Source organism: Polypterus senegalus, chromosome 9 (genome assembly GCF_016835505.1).
Source record: "Polypterus senegalus isolate Bchr_013 chromosome 9, ASM1683550v1, whole genome shotgun sequence".
Taxonomy (NCBI): Eukaryota; Metazoa; Chordata; class Cladistia; order Polypteriformes; family Polypteridae; genus Polypterus; species Polypterus senegalus.
Genome location: NC_053162.1, coordinates 72,235,410 through 72,251,277, shown reverse-complemented (window position 1 = coordinate 72,251,277; position 15,868 = coordinate 72,235,410). Strand labels below are relative to the sequence as shown.

At 37.5% G+C, this 15,868-nt stretch overlaps 1 protein-coding gene across 1 annotated transcript in view; it reads left to right on the top strand.

Moving 5' to 3' along the window:
* The window catches only part of LOC120535424 (E3 ubiquitin-protein ligase RNF166), an 85,731-nt gene that overhangs the window by 6,539 nt on the left and 63,324 nt on the right, over window positions 1-15,868 (top strand). The gene's annotated exons all lie outside the window — the stretch shown is intronic.

Here is a 15,868-nt window from a genome sequence, read left to right as displayed (position 1 = left end):
ATATATACGATAATTTGTCTTTTTACAGAAGCTATTTAAATAGATAAATAAATACACACACATAGGATGGTCTGAAAACACACCAAAATGACTAAGAGGAAGATAGTTAAAAAGAAAGAAAACTTGTGAATTAGCAGTTAAAGTCCCAGTGAGGTATTACAAGGGGTATTCCTGTTGGTATAAAGGAGCCCCAGTATTGTTTACCTGACACACTTCTGAATGATTCATTGGCTGAAAGTGTTTGTGTGTCAGAAAGAGAATGTGTGGCATTGTTTGTAATGTCACTCAGTTTTGTTTTAACTCTTTTCTTCATTGCTATCTCCAGGGGGTCCAGAGTGCATCCCATAACTAAGCTTTCTCATTTAATTAACTTGTTGTTTACCAGCCAAGCACACCGCAGTATAGACATATCACGCTGGCCATCACAAAGTAGACAATGTGAAGAATGTTACAACCTACTTTAAAGGAATGCAGTCTGCTAAGAAAAAAAAGCATCCACTGCCCTTTTGTATATAGTTCCTCTGTGTTAAGAGACCAATCCAACATGTCATTGATGTGGGACCATGCACCCCCTCTACATCCAGTTCATGAATAGTGACTAGTCATTGAGGCTTATTGATGTGTCTTGAAAAATCATGGTTTCCTGCCTTGTGCCCTGTGTTGGCTGGGATTGGCTCCAGCGGACCCCCGTGACCCTATTCGGATTCAGCGGGTTAGAAAATGGATGGATGGATGGATGGTTTGCTAATGTTAGGTTGCAGATAGTTCTTTCTATACTAAGAAACAAAGTTTCCCACTTTACTCCTATACTCTGTCTCACCCCCCTTTATTGATACACCCAATAAGTGCAGACAAATCTGAGAATTTCTGCAAGTGACATGACCTGTTGTTTATATTTAGTCTGAGGTGTACAGAGTTAATAGAAAATGAGGCAGGATTATTCCTTGTAACATAGTCCATGAGCCTCACAAAGTGCAGTCTGCTTGATGGATAGTCCATTATCTAGGACATCATAGTCATATCCACATGCATATCTCTGAGCTTATGTCTGGATTGAATTCAAGACACTGGAGAAATTAAAAACATAATCTTCACAAGGCTGCCAACTTTGTCCAGTTGAAAACAGACCTTGCAGACAAGATAGACAACTGCAGTAGGCAAACTGCATTTGGTCCAGGTCGTCTACCACAGCAGGACTTCTATATAAAGGACCAGCCCCTTAAAGTTCTTCATGATGCCAGACATAAGTACAACCGGTCTGTAGTCATTTACATCAAAAGGTGCCTGCCTTCTTTGGAACAGGATCAATGTAGAATATTTTCCACACTTTTCTGGCCCTTTAGGGACAAACTGAACAAGTGACAGAGGATACCACAAAATTTCTTAGCATAGGCCTTAAGAACTCAATGACTAACTCCATCTGGTCTTACATCTTTTGCTGTGTTTGTCTGCTGTTATGATCAGCTCATACTGGTGGAGTTGTTCCTGACCATTCCAGTTGATGTGGTAGGAGTTGTTGATGTGGTAAGGATGGTGTCCAGGAATTGATCATTGGAAAAAGGTCACACAGAGTGGGAACATCTATTAAAAAACTGTTCATGGCCTTATGTTTATCTACATCCTTTTCTAGCACCTGAACCCTGAATTGCTTGAGTCCAGTAATTATGCGCAGTTGTTTCCATATATGTTTCATCTTATTCTGACTGAATTTGCTATTTTAGTTTTTTTTAAGCTTGCTTTCTTTCTCTCAGGATTTTCTTCAGCACTCGTGTGTGTGCTCTTCTGAACTTATTGGTGACCAAATTTGAATGTTTTCTTGTTGTCATTCAAGAGACCTTTTATCACTTTAGTAATCCAGGACTCGTTGTTTGGAAACAATACACTGGCTTTGAATGTACCAGAGTGTCAATGCTAGAGTTAATATAGTCTGTGATGCAGTGAACCAGCCCCTTGATATCATCCCCATGTGACTCACACATCATTTCATAGTCTGGCATTTGGATGCACCATTTCAGAGACATTTCATTCTCCATGTTCCACTTCCTCACTCTACTGGTTTTATCAAGTTGCACTTTAGTAAATACTCTTAGCTGGGGATAAGATGAATCACGTTGTATAAAGTTCAGCATAAACCAGCTAGTAGATAAGGGCATCTTTAAAATTTGAATACAGCAGGTACAGCTTGTTATTTCTTTGAGTGGAAATTTGTTATAGTTTCTTCCAAAGTCACATAGTTGAAGTAACCACGACACATAACGAAACTGCAGGGTCTGAAAGAGTCATCATTGAAATATTCATAGCAGAGCGAATAATTTCTGTTGTTAAATCCCCATTTACCGAGGGGAGACTATAAATTATATTTTAATTTAATTATAAAGATTATGTAAGGTATTTCCCTGGGCAAATAACACGGACCAACTTGGACAGCCAGAATTTCAATTCTTGAATTGCAGAACTGTATTTTTAACTGCAGTATGCTCACCTTTATGTGATTCCTCATTCACATAGGTGACCAGTTCTTCTCCTATCATTTTTCCACACCGCACTGGGTCTCTGTCGGCTTGAATAAGATGAAATCAATCCAGCATTAAAACAGTGTCAGGTATTTTAAGTTTATATGAGTTCTCCATAAAATACGAAGTTCCACAGTACTTGTATGCTCTGTGACCATAAGAGCAGACAGTTCATCCATCTTATTTGCCAACAATCGAACATTGTCCATTACAATGGATGCCAGACCTGTTATTAAAACCTTTTCACCTTGCTTTTACTTTCATGTCAACACATTGCCCTCTCTGTCTTTAGACAGACAACTTTTGAGATATAGTGAAACTGAGGTGCTTAGGTACTCACAGCGCAAGTAGCTGATTACAGGAGTTTTTAATACACCACGCTTTTATCTTCTCAGTGTCCCTTGCGTTTCCAGGTGTTGCAGACATAAGGAAACCTTTGGGTTCTTGTGATGGTGCGGGTCAGCCCCATGCTTCTGGGTCCTTCGGGGAGCCTCTCAAACCCGCTACTGCTGATGATGTACCCAGAGGATGAGCTAGGCAAATGGACACACATGCAGCAACAAGGTGTAGGTATGAAAGTGATAAGTGCCTTTATTAAAACTAATCCAAATAAAACAGTGTTTCAAAGTGCAGTGCAGTAGTTCAGTAAACAGTCCAAAAAAACAAGTGATAGTGAAAGTTATAATCAAATAAATAATCCATTAAAACAAAATTGAAATCACATAGGCAGCAATCTATCCTTTAAAATCAAGTCCACAGTATTTCCCTTTTATTATGAACATCTTCCCATCTTACCCATCTCGGGTCATGCAGCCCGGAGAGATGTCAAACCAACAGGTGCAGCCGACCTTCTTTCTCAAGTCAAGGTCCCTGCTGTCCCATGGTCCCCAGCAGGGCTCCCAATCTGAACCCAGAATCTGGTCCCTACTGTCCATATTTTCAATAGGGTTCCCCATCTGAGCCTTGCCAACTCCTGCTGCCTTCCTGGACTTAAGCAGCTAGTCGCACCATTCAGCGTCACATCACTCCTTCACTTCAGCAGCCCCGGAACATCGGGCCACACAGTCCCCCAGGAGCTCTCCTTCTGGCTGCCTACTTCCTCTCTCTCGCTCACTCACACTGGCACTCTCCCATCTTCTTGCCTGCTTCTCTGTCACCCCACTTTATCCTCCTTTCTTTCTTTTCTTCCAATCTGTTTTTTCTACCCTCCTCCTTCCTTTCCCATGCAAGCTCCTTATTCTCTGTTACCTAATTGGGTACAGGTGTGAGGAGCTGCTCCCTCTGTGGCATTAACTAAGGTGACTGACTCATCTGCCCGCCACTATACTTGTATGCGGTGTGGTCAGGCAGTCCCCCAATTAATCACGGAGTAAAACGTACGCAAGCACCTCTATTGGAGCCTGCACCTTTTTAGGGTGCATTTATTTATTTAAAATTGGCCACTTGTTTTTAAGCCGCAGACCTGTTATACCACAGTCCTTTTCACAACTCCATCCAAATTAACAGCCCATGTGAAGTGCAGATAAGATGAGCTGGAGTCTGGGTTTGCGTGCATTACAGATCATTGGCAAATTTAAAATCCATTTATCTGATTTCTAGTGGCTGCTATCAGTGACAAGCCAGAAGCTGTATCAGATCTAATCTTAAGACTAATTAGTAAAATACATTAAGAAAGAAAAACAGTGCGAAATACAGAGCTTCTGTGAAAGACTATTGCTTGTACGCCACCCAGAAGTAAGTATATTTGCCTGTAATTTAAACAATATTTTTTTCATATAAAACATTCTCTGAAGTTAGGTAGCATTGTATCACAGTGCTTAATTCTTCCATCCCATGAATCAGGTGTTCTGAATTGAAGTCCTGAGCCCAGCAGATGTCAGTGTGGAGTTTGCAAAATTCTCCCCATGTCAGCTTGAATTTTCTTCTGATTACTCCAATTTTCACTTTCCCTTCCCCAAAGAAATGCAAGTTACATTAATTTGCATTTCCAAATTAACAATGTGTGTGAGACTGGGACCTGTGATGGACTGACTTTCTATCCAGTGCCACCGGTATAAGCTCCAGATTGCACTTCTTTTTACCTTAATGTCTGTTTATATCAGTTTGGTTAAATGATCTTTCTTGAAGCAGCTGTGATTGTGGAGTATGCACAAAACAGAAACATCTTTGTAACTGGTGAGCCTAAATTATGGAACAAATAAAGTTCTAGCTGTCTATATTTCTATCTATCCTTTCTTATTGAACATAACAGAAGAACAGAATACAAAAATGAGTTGAATGGATGGGTCTTCAGAGTAATTAGTTGTAAAAAAAACCAGACTTCTCTGCTAATTTAAAGATGTTAAGTGTACAAATAAAAGGCAGAAGTACATAGCATATGTTCACATATGTTTATGTTCTTTGCATTTATATATTGCCATTATTGTTACTGTCTCTATGAAACATTCTATAAACTGTTTATTTGTATGCCCAATACATTTATTTTTGCCTGTTTGTAGATTACCATTTTATTCAGTCCTGTACTTGTGGCTTTTTAAAATCCTTTTAAAACCCAAAGGTGCTTGTTTCAACTTCTGGCTTCTCCTCACTGTGTATCCAATTGTTAAAAGGTATTTAATTGTATAAAGAAATTACATTGTATGTTAAATTTGTAAGTTGCTTTAGGTAAACACATTACCCAAATACACATAACAGAATATGTATTTTAACTTTTTTGCTTATGTAAAGTAAGAAGTTTAAATATCCAGACTTATAAAATATAAGTTAAAGTATTTACAGTAATAGAGAGGTTGGGAGCATGCACTGATAGCACCTTGTCGCACCCACTACATGATGAACAATAAATGGTAGGAGTAAAATATATTCAGCAGAACAGGAGCTTTATTGGTTTAACATCTTTTTTTTTAAGATATTATCATGGGACTTCTAAGCTTCTTATACATAGTATTTTATTAGCCAGTGTAGGATTGTTATTATATATAAACTGGATGGTGAACTTTCATTAGTTCATTCGATAGGAAACATATATATTCATCTGAGTATGACAACCATAAGAAAGATGTTCCTTAGTAAGAACTCTTCAGAAATGTTCAAAGTGAGCTTGTTTCATAACTAGCTCAGGGTCTTTTTATTGTGCTGTTGCATCCTCTAACATAACACAGAAAGCCCTTAGGAAATGATGCTGTCAGCATCAGATCAGCATGTGCTGAAATAATTAGTCACAGGTAACAGGATAAAATCTTTTGGTCTCTCCACTGTCTTTTGTGAGAATTTCTTCTTTTTTATCATTTTAAATTGTGAATAATTATGATTACTTCAGGAGGCAGCATTATGTTTTCCATTATGAATTTCCTGCATTTTTGTTTTATTTTTTGGTGCATGGATAGGTTTATTTAAATGAATACATTAATCTATCAGTTTAGTAATATAAAATTAATTTTGAAAAGCCCCTTAAAAGCAATACTGTACTTAAATATCAGTAGGATCAAGGTTCATTTCTTGTGAGCACTGTTGTCAGTCCTGCTGTCGGTTTGAAACTAAACCTGCCAATTTGTTTGGGTGAAGTGAAATTGGCCAGCAAAGGAGAGCGTCTTTGAACTGTCAGAATGCAGCCGTCTGTGTTGGTGAGATGCTTAATGATTAATACACATCACAGAGACAAGCAGAGCTGGTAGATTGCCAATCTTCAGTTTTCAGTATATGCAAGTCTTCAAGAAATGAATATAAATCAGGTGGACGCACAAAGTGTAATGTGGTTTTGAAAAACTAGGTGGAATTTTATTTTGCATTTAAGGTTTGAATCTGCTATACTGTTTTCAGGGCTAAAATAAATATAGTTTCTTGCACTTGTCATATATTGTTAAAATCTTTAGCTTTTAAAGTGGACTTTGAAGTATGTACAGTAAATGTAAAAGACTGGACAACATTTTTGAATGAGAAAGCTATACTTGAGTTTCTTTTTTCAAAAAGTGGACTTTGTCTCAGTCCTGTGACTGTCTAGGTACAGTATGTCTAGTGTCAACTGCTTTACTGATGCGGATTTAGAACAAGTTCTTTATGTGTTATGTTTTGAGACAGTCACCAATGCACAGCCTAATGTTGTAGTTGGGACAGTAGAAGCATGTTTCTTGGCACACTGTTTTTCTGTGGTTTACTCACAAGAGGTTAGAATGTCAGTGTCTGTCCTGCATGATCGACACACTCCTTCTTTTATTTCAGGCTACCACAGTGGAAGAATTAGTGACTTCCGCATTTTCCCTGACACAAACATTGATAGTTGCAGCATTGTAAATAATACTTAGGGAGCTATCTTCTTGCTTGTCCTCGTACTTAATTACAATTACTTTGCCTTTTGGTCATTCAGCTAGTGTTGCACTACAGTGAAGCTTTATATGACCGTATTTTCTAGGTATATCACAGTGGTTTGGTTATACTCTTAACATATCATGAATAAGTTTAAATTTTTTGTGTCAACGTCTGATGACCAAATCTTCATCACTGTTTGTCAGTTTTATCAGTGGTTCAGTTTCAGTCCGTTCTAAAACTTCCACTGTGTTTTTTGTAGGAGCCTGCAGCCCACTCATGAATACCTTAGAGTTACCATAAAGTGTCAGAAAGCTTTTTTTTTTCGCAGCATGATGGCTATTTTATATTATCTACTAAAGGGCTGCACAATACTGTCCTGAGAGTTATTCCAGTTTACTAAAGTGTATGTATCCTTACACGTCACGCTGAGCATGACTTGGGTTTAACCATAATTGCATAGAATTCTGAGCCTGAGTCACACTTGGATTTAATGCCAAGGAGGTTAAATAGGTCCCTGTACAAAACTTTGGGTACAACAAGGCAAAGGCCACACTTAGTCAATTTCTAGTGCCTTCCATAAAGCCTTGAATGCTACAAGAGGCAAGTATAAGGGCCAATGGCATTTTATAGGCAGACATGTTATGTGCCAATCTTTCCAGACACTATAGATTAAGTTACTCAACTGTGTCCCTTCTGTGGACGAGATTTCAGCAGCCTAGCAGGACTGAAACATCAGTGTTGTTCATCTGAGGGATTGTTTATGAAACATCAGTGTTGTTCATCCGAGGGATTGTTTAAGATCTATTGGCCAACGGTGTGCAACACATTCCATACTGCTGGCCTTTGAGGTCTTGTCCGAGGAATACCACCTACACTTCCGACCCTACAGCAGTTCAATGTCAGGTCTCACACACAAGTGTTGTGGTCACAACTGTCTTTTGAGGAATAATTGTGTTCAAGTGCTGCCTTGGACTGCCTTCTCACCTGATTATAGTCCTATATAACATCCTTTTAATGACTTTGATTGCAACATTTAGACATATGACCCTCTGTTAACCAATGACCAGCAGGTTCATGAGGCACGTGTTCTCTCTAGATACTGAAAGACTACATGACAAGTTGTTACTGTTCTCAGTTGCTATTTTTTGTTCTGTTTTGATTTTTTAATATTCTAATTTGTTTTTTTTTTCCAGCAATTAAGTTGGAAATTTCAGTTAAAAAATTAGTATTAACATTTCTTTTTTACATATAGTGAGCTGAAGATCTTTTGGCTCACAAAGGTTTTCTAAATTAACAGCCTAAATAATAAAACTGTATTTATGTTAAAAAAATACAAACTAGGGGCATTTTGTTTTAAAAATATGTTTTGTTCATTCATTTATGTACACATTTTGTACTGACCATATTGGGCACAATCTAATAAGTCATCCATCTATCCATCAATTTTTTTATTTATTTTTTTTAACCTGCTTACTTGGTTCAGCGCTAAAGGTAGCTGGTGCCTGTCCCAAATGAGTATGCCATCCCATCACAGGGCACATTCACACTCAGCTGATTTAGAGTTACCAGTTAATATGACATGCAGTTCTTTGGAATTTTGGAGGTAATATGGATTACCTGAAAGTAAATCCCTGCAGACTTGGGGAGAATGCACAGGTTCTTCACAGACTGAGGTCTGTTATTTGAACACAGATCTCTGAATCTGTAAGTTAGCATTGCTATCTCCTTACACCACCTTGCACTTCCTCAACTACACAGACAGTTATCCCTTAGTACTATCAAGACAATAATCAGTGAGTTCAGAACTAAGAAGAGAAGACACATGAATCATTCCTCACTTAAATATAGGACTTTTTGTCAGAGTTAAAAATAATCCAGTGGTGTAAATTTTAGAAGGTCACCAACTCTCCAGTAGGTTTTGCAGGAGCTATCAGAAGAAAAGTCTTCACTGACAACAAGAAATAGATTGAGTGTGTTATGCATTATTATAAAAATGTACAGGAGAACAGAAAGGATGGTGATAACCATTCAGAAATGTTTCCGTTATGCCTTAGTTGAAAATTTACTAATAAAGTATAGGTTCATTTGCTGCTGGAAAGACATTTCTAAATTATACATTTACTAGCTGATCACAAACAATAAATTATTCATTAATGAAAATTATATAACAGCTACTGTTGCTCCTAGGTTTGGGGAACTGTCAAAAGAAAGTTTATAGCTTTGAATTTTTTATAATTATAACGAAAATATATTCCTTCCACATTCCAAAGATGTTCAGATAAGTTTAACTGGTGACTATAAATTTGTCTTATTTAATAAGTTTGCGATTGCCTGACACCTTGTCCAGGGTTGACTCCCTTCTTGCATCCAGTGCTGCTGAGATATGCTCTGGCTTCTCAGTACCCTGAACTGGATAAGTGGGTTCAAAAATTAATGGATAAGTGGATTAATGATTCAGTTCATTGCCCTGCAGTGTTAATAATTATACTGATGGAGAAGACAGTTTAGTTTGTATGCACTCTGCAACCCTGTTTTGGACTAAATAGGTCTAGAAAATGAATAAAGAGAGTAACACTAGATTTTTTTTTTAAATTCCACATTTGAATGTACATTTAATTTATAGCTGCAAACAGTTTTTCTTGTTGTAAACCCATCAAAAATGTATTAGTAGTCAACAAAAACAATGGAGCTTTTGTCATGTGACTCATTTTTAAATAAACTCTTAATTTTTTTTTTTTTTTGGTTGTTATTGTTGTTGTTGTTGTTTTGGTCTCATTTTTATTTAACCCTTTTGCACTTTTAGTGCCTTTTAATTGTTTGACTGTGTCTGGACCAGCATGCAGTAACACTGCTGACTGAATAAGAACAGGGTTTGTAGTGATATATATATTTTACTGTCTGTTTTTCAAAGCTTCACTGACCTGCCTCAAAAGATAATTGTCTCTATTAAGCTTCAAAATGTAGGAAGGCGAAGAAGGGTGGTCCTTTTCTGCTATTGACCCGTTACTTTCTTATAGGTTATAGTATTCGATTCTTCTTAATATTGTGAGCTATACTGTCTCACTCTCTTTATCTCTCTTCATGATTTTTTGGTTCATCTGTTTTTTCCTTTAGGGAAACTTTGAGTGACTTCAACGTGAAAATAGTTTTTCTGGAATCTTTTTTTTTTATTTTACAGTCATTTCTGCCTCAGCTTGCATGCTCAATTGGTAAGAGGGCAGTGATGGTTGGCACTGTCTTGTTTGTATTGATGACAGTATAGATGACTTTCCCCGTTTTGGCATTTTTTACTATAAAAATAAAAAATGTTTTGTGTCAGGAGAAAAAAATTATACATAAAAATACCAATCCTAACATAACATTCCCAAACTTCCTTGATCAAATTAAGGGTTGTAGATGTAGAAAACTACTACTATTCTTTTTGAATCAAGTGATCCCATCCATCACATCATAATAGCATTATTTTCTTTGAGTGTATGGCTTTTGTGTTTTGCTTCTAGTATTTCCTGATATTTCATTTCCTTACTCATAAAAAGTAAATATTTGTAGTAATTGTCAATAAATACTGTTTTAATAGGAAAACAAGTAAAAGTCATTTGTACACTGAAAAAAGTAAAAAATGTTTGTGGTACTATCTTTCCCCAGTGTAAACTTAATCAGGTGTTTCCCAAATCTGATGAAGGCATAATAGCGAAGACATTAGATTTTCTCCAGTGTCCTTCTGATTGTAGGTCTTTGAATAAACATGATGTACGTGGAATGCATCAGTATTGGATTCTTTGTTTTTCCTCAGTTTATATATGATTGCAAAGTATATAATCAAGCCTGCTATGTTAGTCCTACATGATCCCTAAGCTTGGAGTGATAATAATGGTTGCATTTTCTGTGTGCTCAGCTGTGTATATTGTCTATGTATATGTGAGTGTAAAATATATATACTACTGGTGAAAAGTTTTAGAACACCTCAATTTTTCCAGTTTTTCTTCAGATTTAATCAGTTGAAATGCAATGAATGACGTAAAATGTGAAAAGGTAAGCAGTAAACTGCAACAGGTTTAAATTTAAAGTTAAGGTTAGCAAAAATAAAAAAACAATTTGCACAGGTGTCCCAACCTCTGTTGATTACAGGGGGTCCACGGGTTACAACGTCACGGCATACGTCGTTTCGAGTTTACGACGCTCACTCCCATAAAAAAATGTTTAAAAAATTGAGACGTGAGTGTTCTGGAATACACTGTTAGCATCATACTTACAGATTATGGGGGCAAACTAGTTTGGTTGCAGGCGATGAAAGTATGCGGCGTATGAGTGAGGGAGTTGACAAACTACAGTACAGTAGTTTGGTTACACGTGACGAAAGTACGTGGTGTATGAGTGAGGGTGTCGGCGAACTACAGGTAGTTTGGTTGAGTGCGGCACATGTGCATTCTGGCGAAGTTTTGGCTGTTATCGTGGCTTCTAAATGAAAGTCAGAGTCTTCAGATGGTAGTTCTTTGAAGAAGAGGAAAGCCATCACGATGGAAGTGAAATTAGATATTTTAAAGAGATCAGAAAAAGGAGAATCAGCGACGAACATCAGCCACGTGCTAAGCCTTAGTCGCTCTACTGTAGCAACAATTATCAAGGATAAAGACCGTATCCTAGAGCATGTAAAGGGATCAGCCCCTATGAAATTGACTGTGATTACTAAACAGCAAAGTGGCATAATGAATAAGATGGAAAGATTGCTAATTTTGTGGCTGGAAGACCAGCATCAGCGGCGTATACCAGTAAGTCTACTGTAATGTTGATTCAGGAGAAAGCTAAACGATTGTTTCAGGCAATAAAAAGTGAAAAGGGGGAAGGGAGTGAAAGTGAAGAGTTTGTGGCTTATCACTAGAATTACCAGAGCCTACGAAAAAACTCATAATTCCGTCCCACCTTAAATCGCTTCTTAAAATCGATCACAGCTCTCCAACAGCATCTTTTGTCATCTAAATGTGCTGATAAAAATCAGGCTGCAAGCAGCCGGCTATTCCATCCCCCCACCGACTTAGAACGTGCACAAACTTCTCCCAGCTCATGCCTTGATTGATTATCTGGGAGTGAAGTGGAGTTTTAGAGTGGAAATAATAGATCGTTATTTGGAACACATGCATTTCACGTGTGTTCCGTTTCTACAGTAATCCGTGTAAACACATTTTTAAAACAGAAACGTTTTTCATATTGTAGTAGTAAATGACAAAATGTAAGCATCTATACTAATAAAAGGCAAAGCCCTCACTCACTCACTCACTCACTCACTCACTCACTCACTCACTCACTCACTCATCACTAATTCTCCAACTTCCCGTGTGGGTGGAAGGCTGAAATTTGGCAGGTTCATTCCTTACAGCTTCCTTACAAAAGTTGGGCAGGTTTTATATCGAAATTCTACACGTAATGGTCATAACTGGAAGCAGTTTTCTCCATTTACTGTAATGGAGATGAGCTTCAACGCCGTGGGGGAGTTTCGTGTGACATCATCACGCCTCCCACGTAATCACGCAGTACATAGAAAACCAGGAAGACCTCAAAAAAGCGCTGAAGAAAACATATAATTGAGAAGGCAGCGAAACAATAAGAAGCGAGCGAAAGTGACATATACAACCATATTCATGAGTTCTGCTACTTCGGAAACAAAGCACGATGTAAACCTACACTTTAAATTAAGTTCATAGACAGGCTACCGCTGGCGTTTGTAATTTAGTGCCTGCCCATATAAGGCCGTCCGTCAGCGGCAATCCAATAGCAAACTCCCACTAAATATTCACGGGTTAAGGACTGTGCTTATGGAGAGGAAGATGAGATGGTCAGGGTGGTGTTTGGCACAAACTCAGCGAAACTGCGAGAGAAAGTTTTAAGTGCCAGGACTAAGGTAACATTAAATACAGCCATGGACATAGCACGAGATGGCACCAGCACAGCTGGGAACCTTCGATGCATGTACACCGAGTGGCTCACGTGAACTGACGAGTGCACAGATAAAAGCAACAGTTCCAAAGAGCGCTGAACAAAACCGAATTACACAATTGAAAAGGCAGCAAAAATATGAAGCGTCTGATAAGCATATTCATAAATGCAGCTACTGTGGAAACAAAGCACACGGTGGAAAAAGTCAATGTCCCGCTAAAGGAAGACAGTGTAAAAAACCCGTGCATGCAGTGTGTCAGGTCTCAGATAAAGAAGAAGACGAGCTGTTTATTGATGCAGTAAGAAACGAATCGATGAATGAAACCTGTCATCTTTACAACGATTGACAAACACGGAATGTAACTTGAACACAACACATCCTACAAATACGAACCTGATTGAAAGAAATAATGATAATCAAATCCTTGATGACAGCAACACTCAGTAACACTCACAAAACAAATACTGTATATTGACAGTCATGTTACGTTATTTTTAAAATGTTCCCTTTTCTTTTCTAGCTTTTTAACACACTACTTCTCTATGATACGGGTATATATATATATGTATATATATATATCCCGATCTACATACTCGAATAATGGATACTTTATTCGCCATCAATGATTGTTTTGGTAAAGCCATACTCAGTGTATTCATTAGATGAACGGTAAAAAAGTAAGAGCGAGGGAGGATGACTCATTGAGGCATGCAGGCTGTAGTCTTGCGTCAACTCTATCTGAATTGCGATCACATTTGAAAAATATATCTTTTCAAGTTCTATTTAGTCCATATGTGTCAAACTCAAGGGCGCGGGCCACATCCGCCCGGCGTAATTATATCCGCCCGAGATCATTTTATATACTGTATTATTGTTATTAAAGCCCGGTATATGAAGCGCTGGTAACACAATAAACTACAGATCCCATAATGCAGCGCTTCAGCCGCCTTGCCGAACAAGTTATTGCGAAGCTAGCTCACACGATGCTGAAGAGAAAAGTTGATTCTGAAAATAGAGCCTTTAAAAACCGATGGGAGGCTGAGTATATGTTTACTGAACCCGTGTGTCTCATTTGTGGAGCTAATGTGGCTGTAATTACAGAATTTAATCTAAGACGGCACTATGAGATAAAACATCAGGGTAACCTGAATGCAATGCAGAAGATACAGAAAGCAGCATAATTAAATAAGAATCTGACACTTCAGCGGACGCTTTAACCCGTGCACAATCACAAAGTGATTTCAAGTGAAGCTGCTTTTATGGGAGACACAAATGCACCTTGCCCCACTTTCCCTGTTGCCAAGTAATGTTAAACCAAGTCGTCACTACGGTGTTCCCAAATCGCACTTTGCTGATAAACTGAGCGCACTGCGCACTGAGTTTGCACGGCGCTTTGGTGACTTTGAAGAACAAAAAAAGTCCGTCTACATGCGGCTCGAACCTTGTGCATGTTTGGTAGCACATATCTGTGTGAGAAGCTCTTCTCAGTGATAAAGACTAACAAAACAGCACACAGGAGTCGCCTCACTGATGAGCACCTGCAATCCATCCTGAGAATCTCCACAACACAGAACCTCACACCAAACAGAAACGAACCTGTGGCCAAAAAAAGATGCCAGGTGTCCAGCTCTAAAATGACATATGAGCAAAGACAACTGAATGATTTGATTTGTTATTGCTGAAAGGAACACATTTTATTTATATTTCCAGGTTTTGTTATGCAGCATGTTCATATTTGAATTTGTATAATTTTGACAGGATATATTTTTATGGAGAGCAAAATCTTTTGGGATATTTAAAATCTAAGTTTATTTTTATATAAAATTACATAAGAGTAAAGAAATTTGAATGTTTGTTCTTTTAACGTTTACTTTATTTCTAACTTGTATAATTTAGACAGGATATATTTTTATGGAGAGCAAAATATTATAAGTTGTTTAAGGTTTGAGTTGATTTATTCACTAATAATATTCCTGTCTGTTTTACCATTCCTACCAAAGATATTTCTGTCGACTAAATAAAAATTCCTTCTATTTAAAATTTAAATAGAACTTGAACAAATACGATAGTTCATAATATCCACGCAGACTTGCACGTAAGAGCGGGAGTCATCCGTTTTTAACAAATGCAGCGTATTGCACTGATACAAAATAGCTGTGTGTGTATATATGTAGATATGTATGTATATGTATATATGTTTATATATGTGTGTGTGTATATGTATGTGTATATATGTAGATATTTATGTATGTATATATGTGTATATGTATAGATATGTATATATATATATGTTTATGTGTGTGTGTGTAAATATAAATATATATATATATATATATATATATGACAACACTCATCACTCACAACAGTGACAAAACAATTACATTGACAATCATGTTACGTTATTTTCAAAATGTTTCCTTTTCTTTTTCATTGCTTCTTTAACACACTACTTCTCCGCTGCGAAGCGCGGGTATTTTGCTAGTAAACTATATAATGTATGAAGCCTGAAGTCCAAATATCAAACACTTCCACAAAAGGTACAAATATAACAGAACAAGTATACTTTTATTCAAAAATATAACTGCAGAAAAAAGCCACCTTAGCATGCCATATTGACACATATTTACTACAGCTGCCATGGTAGCGTAATGGTATCAGCCGCTGACTAGTATCCAAAAGGTCATGAGTTCGATCCCACATGATTCAGTTTTGAGAAGTAAACTGCTCTTATTCTTACTATTTTAGAATAAAAACATGCATTTGATTTCAGTGTGTAACAGCCAGTAATTTATGATACTTGTAAAGGTTAGTTTTTTTTTTTTATTCACTTTTCATTCTCAGTCTCAGTCGTGTTCAGGATCCTTCCCTAGACCCCCTTCTGAGAATGCTGTTTTCACATAAAGATGCACTGTAGCTCTGCAGCGTACTTGTGACTGCATTCTCATACCAATGCTTGCGAACTGAAGTGCCTGCGTGCAGATTTCGTGGCATTATACGCCTATTTTTTTGAGCATGCCCGTGTCGCTCAAACACAGGAACATATGTTGGTGTACAAGAATAAAAAACAAGTGCACTTTTATTCTAGACTATAAGTGAAGAAAAAATAAAGTAAGTTACA